Source organism: Sinocyclocheilus grahami, unplaced genomic scaffold, assembly GCF_001515645.1.
Source record: "Sinocyclocheilus grahami isolate Dianchi unplaced genomic scaffold, SAMN03320097.WGS_v1.1 scaffold139.1, whole genome shotgun sequence".
NCBI classification, from domain to species: domain Eukaryota; kingdom Metazoa; phylum Chordata; class Actinopteri; order Cypriniformes; family Cyprinidae; genus Sinocyclocheilus; species Sinocyclocheilus grahami.
In genome coordinates, this window is record NW_015505318.1 from 528,212 (window position 1) to 535,652 (window position 7,441).

At 40.8% G+C, this 7,441-nt stretch overlaps 1 protein-coding gene across 1 annotated transcript in view; it reads right to left on the reverse strand.

The window, feature by feature from the left end:
• LOC107591263 (wiskott-Aldrich syndrome protein family member 3-like) overlaps positions 1-7,268 on the reverse strand; it is a 21,442-nt gene extending 14,174 nt beyond the window's left edge. The window contains exon 1 of the mRNA XM_016280378.1: positions 7,167-7,268. The gene's annotated coding sequence lies outside the window, so the exon portion shown is untranslated. The remainder of the gene's footprint in view (positions 1-7,166) is intronic.
• Between the last annotated feature and the right edge of the window lie 173 nt (positions 7,269-7,441).

Consider the following 7,441-nt stretch of genomic DNA (forward strand, 5'->3'; position numbering starts at 1 on the left):
ATGAACTCTCTGTCTGTCCTGTTCCGGCCAAGGAGGCCGTCTATGAACTCTCTGCCTGTTCTGTTCCAGCCAAGGAGTCCGTCTATGAACTCTCTGCTTGTCCTGTTCCGGCCAAGGAGGCCGCCAATGAACTCTCTGTCTGTCCTGTTCCGGCCAAGGAGGCCGTTTGGGAACTCTTTGTCTGTCCTGTCACGGCTATAGAGGCCGTTTGCGAACTCCCTGCTTGTCCGGTCACGGCTATGGAGGCCGTCGGTGAACTCTCTGTCTGTCCTGTCACGGCTAAGGAGGCACCTGTGAATCCTCGTCCTGCCTTGTCTCGGCTATGGAGGCCGTCTGTGAACCCTCTGCCCGTCCTGTCATGGTCATAGAGGCCGTTTGCGAACTCCCTGCTCGTCCTGTCACAGCTATAGAGGCCGTTTGCGAACTCCCTGCTCATCCTGTCACGGCTATGGAGGCCGTCGGGGAATCCTCATCCGGTCCTGTCACGGCTATGGAGGCCGTTTGTGAATTCTTTGCATGCTTGGTGTCGACCAAGGAGGTCGTTTGTGAACTTTTGTCCTGTCCCGACCCAGCCAAGGAGGCTGCCTCTGAACACTCAGCCTTGTCTGTTAACCCCAATGTTCTGTCTGTGTTGTCGGTCTCTGCTCTTTCGTTATTACAGTCTCCGCCATGGTCTCCTGATCGGTGTGGTTCACCGGGGGGGTTCCCTGTTCCTTCTGCTCCGCCTTGGTGGTCTATCTGGCTCTGGTGGTGCTCCGCCGTGGTGGTCCTCCGCTCCGCCGTGGGGGTCCTCCGCTCCGCTGTGGTGGTTCTCTGCCCCGTCGTGGTGGTCTGCTGTCTGGCTCTGGTGGTCCTCTGCTCCGCCGAGGTGGTTCTCTGCTCCGCCGTGGTGGTCTTCTGCTCTGCCGTGGTGGTCCTCTGCTCCGCCGTGGTGGTCTTCTGTCTGGCTCTGGTGGTTCTCTGCTCCACCTGTACTGCCGGCTCCGCCCTGGCTCTCTACTACGCTGGTTCTGCCTCAGTTCCCGGTCTCTCCACTTCCAGGTGGACCTGGCCCTCCATCCCTCCCCCTGTTCCGCCTCCACTCCACCGCCCTCCGGAATCAGTTACGTATCCGGTCCATGAACTTCCGTCTGCTAGCCATTCCGTCTGTGCATTCATTGCCCTGATTGCACACAGCCCTGATTGCACACAGCAGTTTCATATCACTCATTCACTATTTAACACCCAATCTCACTCCGTTCTGGCTGCCGAGTATTGTATGCGTTTATCACTCTCTTAGCGATAGCTACTCTACGGAGCCTGTTTCCCTTCGATAGCCTTAGCCTAGTCTTGCCTTGTCTGTTTCCTCGTCTTCTGATTATTGCCTGTGTACTTCGGATTACCTCTCTCGTCTTGCCCTGTTCGGATACTGTTTGCCCCTGCCTGGACCTTTGCATTGTTATTGGATAACCCCTCGTGTCAAGCCCTCTGGATATTGTTAGCCGCTTATCGACCACACCCGTTTTGGATTACTCTTCTGTCTTGCCCTCATTATACCTGCTTGCCATTGTTCGACCCTGCCTGTGTTTCTGACCTCTTCTGCTTTAATAAAAGCTTGCACATGGATCCGCACGTCTCACGTCTTGTCAGCCCCGTTACAATAATGCTACAAGAGATTTCTATTTCAAATAAATTGTTCATTTCAACTTTCTATTCATCATACAATCCTGTTCCAGAATCCTGAAATAAAATGTAGGTTTTCACAAACATATTAAGCAAAAATAGTTTTCAACATTTTTTCTTGAGCAACAAATCAGCATATTAGAATGATTTCTGCAGGATCATGTGACACTGAAGACTGGAGTAATGATGCTGAATATATGAGCTTCTTTGTTCCCCATATATTACATTATTTATTCTTATTATTTATTATTTTTTCTCATATTGTCTGAGACATCTTTACATCATTAAAAATTATATTAAATCAATAACCGCTACAGAATTGCAAAAAAAGAACCATAACAAAACTTAATGAATAACTTAGCAAATTAATTTAAACTAGGTCTATCAAATGATGAATTGCGATTAATTGCATCCAAAATAAGTTTTTGTTTGCATAATACGCGTGTTCTGTGTATATATAAATACACACATACAGTATATATTTTGAAAATATGTACATGTATTTACATGTCTATTTATATTCATATAATTTATATTATAAATATATTTAATATATAAACTTAACATATTTATGCATGTGTGTATTTATATATAAATAATAAATATACACAGCACACATACATATATTATGTAAACAAAAACCTTTATTTTGGATGCGATTAATCACGATTAATCGTTTGACAGCACTAAATTAAACAGTCTTCTGTGTAGTTATTTGTTAAATACAGTCTATACGGTGTGACTGTTGTAAAATATTGCTTGCCATGCAAAACAGTCAAACCAATACATTATAATTCCATATTATATTTTACTCGTATGTTTTAAGCCAGCTTGCTACTTTATGTCTATGTATGACACACAAAATAAATGTGTATTTCCATGTGCAAAGTTTCTCATCCCTCATATAAGTAGCCTAACTAAGCCATGTCATCTGGTTCAACTAGACGCCATGACAGAATGCTCCCATCTGTGAAAGAATAGCCCCCACAGTGATTGGCCAGCTGAGAGGCCATCTGCTGTGTGATTGGAAGTCAAAGATTAGGGACAAGAACAAAGGGATGGTGGGACAGCATCTCAGAGGTCATCTTATCTGCCTCTTTCCCTGCTTCCTGTTTTCCAGCTCCACACCCAGCTCTCCACTTCCTGCTACTCTCGGTGTCACATCTCTAACTTCCTGTCATCCCAAACAGCCAGAACAATGATGCAGTAGGGGTGTAAAGCAATTTCATTTGCACACAATCACAACATTTAAGTAACTGTTATGTAACCGCTTATTTCCTCTCATATCCTGCTTGTACAATCTAAACATAACTATGAATGCAACTTGTGACTACTCCCTGAAACCAGGCTCAGAGAGAATCCGCTGACTTTAACCTTTTCTACAATGTTTTTGTAGGAATATCTGCAGAATTTCATCAAATATGGTTTATATGTGGTAAAATGTGTTAAATGGAGCTGAAAGGCAGCTAAAAGCATTATAAAATTTGCTAAAGCATTCAATAAAAGCACATGCAACATTATGAAAGAAAGACAGAATAACATAAAATGTAATTTTGTTTATGAATATGTATGTTTTATATATATATATATACAGTGGGTACGGAAAGTATTCAGACCCCCTTAAATTTTTCACTCTTTGTTATATTGCAGCCATTTGCTAAAATCATTTAAGTTAATTTTTTTTCCTCATTAATGTACACACAGCACCCCATATTGACAGAAAAACATAGAATTGTTGACATTTTTGCAGATTTATTAAAAAAGAAAAACTGAAATATCACATGGTCCTAAGTATTCAGACCCTTTGCTGTGACACTCATATATTTAACTTGGGTGCTGTCCATTTCTTCTGAAAAACATTTAATAAACGTAAATGCAACATTGTGAATGACAGAATTCTGTAAAATGTATTTATAAAAGATAAAATGTTAAACATTTAACAAAAGTAAATGCAACATTGAGAATGAACGGATTCCATAAAACTGGTTTATATTTGGTAAATTCTGTGAAATTAAGTAAAAAAAAAAAATTCACTGTTTTTTTTCTAGGATTGATTGTGTTCATGGGGTGCAGTCTAACATGTGTTAATGCTTCGTTTTTAAAAAAACGCATTATTTTTCACATAATTTACCTTTATTCCACACCGCTCTGTCCCTTCTCTTAGAAACGGGCTGATCTTTTCCTGTTTTTATGAAGCCCCGCCCTCAGAAATAGGCGATGGGCTCTGATTGGTTAGCAAGCCCAGTGTGTTGTGAGTGGCTAAATCGCCTCTAGTGTGCGTCTTAACGTCGCGCCCCTCACCTCAGCGGCATGTGCTCCGGTTGTATTGTAAACAACGGCGTTGTTAATATCGCTTATCAGTTTGAGCCCGATTGAGAAGCAGAGGATATTATTGAAGAGGATTGTGCAGAACCTGTACAAGCATGGCTTTTAATGGTAGGCCTATGTTTTTTGTTTGTTGTTGTCTCATACTTTTAGATATGCTGTTATTTGTAAATGTTACTGCTTATGTTAGCTTTTAATATACGGTTTTATCCTGATTAAAGCTTTAATACAGTATGGCAACTACACACGCGTCCATGTTTAACGCTTCTCATAACTATGTGAAAATAAGTGTATAAATGGAACAGAACTGAGTTGTTGATCTAAATGAGAGAGAGAGAGAGGCCGAGCAGGCGACGCGAGGAACGGTTTTAAGAACTGCTGCTTTAGAACATTGATTTTGAAACTTGTGAATCCATCGTTAGAAGACAGAATCGCGATTCATATATGAATAGATTTTTAAGTGCACACCTAGTTTTCTCTTCCTCTTCTCTAAAGCAGTGCAGCATGGCCTCGACCCCGTTGCTGCCTTTTCCCGAGGGCGGGGTTTATCTGGGTTTGTGATGTCACAAACCCGGGAAGTAACTCGTTGTAGTCCCTACCAGCCGTTTTTGTAGGCATTAAACTGCCAGAATTTTAAAAGACGATATCTCCGTTTGCATTGAACTTTCAGCTTCGTAACTTAGCAGATATTGTTTATGCTCAAACAGCAACATTACACACTAACTAACATGAAAAAAGTGAAATCTCAATCAACCACCCCTTTAAACAAATGCAACATTGGGAATGACAGAATTCCATTAAAAATTCAAATTTGGGAAAATCTGAAGAATTACATAAAATGTAGTTATAAAAGGTAAAATGTGTTAAATGCTGATGAAAGGCAGCTTAAAGCGTTAATAAACAAAAATGTAACAAACGTAAATGCAACATTGAGAATGACCGAATTCTGCAAAATAGATTTAAATAAAATATGGAAAAATTTGCAGAATTACATCAAATAGATTCACACATGGTCACATGTATCTCAAAAGGCCAATAAATGCATTTTTAAATTAGCCACAACATTTAATAAATGTTCATGTGCATAACGGGTATTTAAATTCAATAGATGTTTGTGGAACTTTATTTCATTTAGACCTGCACATAACACACTCAGAAACTAAACCTGAACAATGATTGTTTAACACACGCATAAGAACTGCCATTTACTATAGTAACATCATGCAAGTGGCCACAAAGTCCATTGTTCTTACACACCGCCTGCCAAACCTGTTCACTTCCCATTTAAAAGTGAAAACGACAAACAAACTGCCTCCTGCAATGAGACCTGAACTTCACTGCAAATATGCCATCAGGTCTCACACATGCACTCAGACACTGCTGTTTTTGTAGTCTAATGAGGTACATGTCTGTGAGTGTAGTAATGTGTTCATTAAGCACACCATCTCCCCACGGCATTGTAATTCTGCAGCGCACGGCAGTATGGACACAACCCACACTAATTACAAAGTGCATTGAATTAAGACCGCACCGGGAGGGGGGCCAGAGACACAGAGCAGACAAAGAGACAGGAATGTGAGTCTGAGTGGCATGAAAAGCAGTTTGTGAGATAGTTAGACGAGAAAGTGAACAGTTTCGGGTGGTAAGAACATAAAACCTACTGAAGCGATCCAGAAAGAAGAGTGAATGAGAGGAAAAAGTGCGAGAGAGAGAGAGAGAGAGAGAGAAAGAGCAAAATATAAATATTTTATATTATAAAATATAAAAATGTATATTTTGCTTCTATAAATATGTCTAATCCCTTATTTTATATCTAGTTTATATACTTGCATACATTAGTAATTCATTTTGCACTACATGCTTAATACTTTTTATATATTATAACTATTATTATTATTCTTTTTCTTTCTGTTAATACATATGTGCACTATTTGTAAGCAGTCCAGCTGCAATTGCTTTGGCAATAAAAAAAAATTGAGAGAGAGAGAGAGAGAGAGAGGGGGGGGCGAGTGGCAGGGGACCTCAGGGAAGCCACTCTGAAAGGTTCCAGGGACAATAGCCCTCCGTTCACAGGGCAACAGAGGAGTTCTCCCATGCATGTTCTTTTCCCTCCCCCAACACGTTACCCCCACCAACCCCACCCCTCTCTCTTCTTCAAATAAAAGAAGCACTCCTGCCTCTCTCTCCTTTTCAGTGGCCCTCTTTTTCCATAAGTCTGTGCCTACTGCAAAAACCACACACATAAAGGGCACTTCAGACAGACAAAATGCAACCTACCATCTTCAAATAATGCGAAAGAGAGTGTATAACCAGAAGCAGACACTTTGAGATGCTGGAATAACATGTAAACATACAAATAATTAGTGTGCATCACAGCTGTTTACAGCCCCATCAGTGCTGCTGACAGGCTTTGAAGTCCATCGGACCCATCCCGTGACCACAGGAGGCCACATCCTGTCCAAACTAACGAGGGAGACACGCATACACTCTCTAAACGCTGTTTGAAACGCAGAAAAGACTGGGTGGCAATGCACTAGCTATTCATAACTGAAGTAAAGCGCATCTCTGCGCGTAAGAATACATTAATATTTCAGCACGGATCACGTCAAGCATGAATGTCACGAGCCAGTTGCTCCGAGACTTCCGTGCGTGAGCGAGGACTTCTCTTAAAAACACTACATGTGTGTATTATTTGAACACTCTCGGGTTGAATTCCATAAGTTTTTAGGGTTTGTTAATTACTAAACACTTAATGTAAAGTTGCGGAATTCTTTTATGTGTTATATTCTTTGATAACAGTTTACTGATACAGCACTTTCAGTCGTAAGTGATTATGTTGATCTGATATAGAAACTTTTTTTGATTTATTATTCTTAGGAGGACATATTCTACATTTATACGGCACGCAACGCACGCTTGTTATTGCACACTACAGCAACGTTATGATTAATATAACAGAATAAACAGCAAACTAAAATAAAACATCAACAATTATATCATCAACATAATCTCGCCATTAATTAAAAATAAAAAACAAGAATCTAAATAAACTGCCCACTAAAGAAACCCAAACCTCATGTTCCATTTATTATATAAAGCGCGATAAAACAGTAAATATAACAAGTGCAATATGACAAAATAACTACATTAGCGAAAATAAGTAACTGTCTGATGCTTACCAAAAGTGAATTTTGTTGAAAAATATATTCGCTCACATGTCCAGGCTTTCAGCGGTCTGGATTGCCATCCTGTGTCTCCATCTGACCATTCCAAACAATCCGCTTGGGGCGTGGCTTATTGGGTTGTTCGCACCAATCAGCATTTTAGAATAGGAATTTAACGCGCCACCATTTGTCACACTCAGCCTATCAGATGAGAGGCTGAGGATGATTGACAGAGATTCCCCGGTCATTAAACGATAGGGCGGCTGTGTGAGGGCGGGCTCTATCCGGGG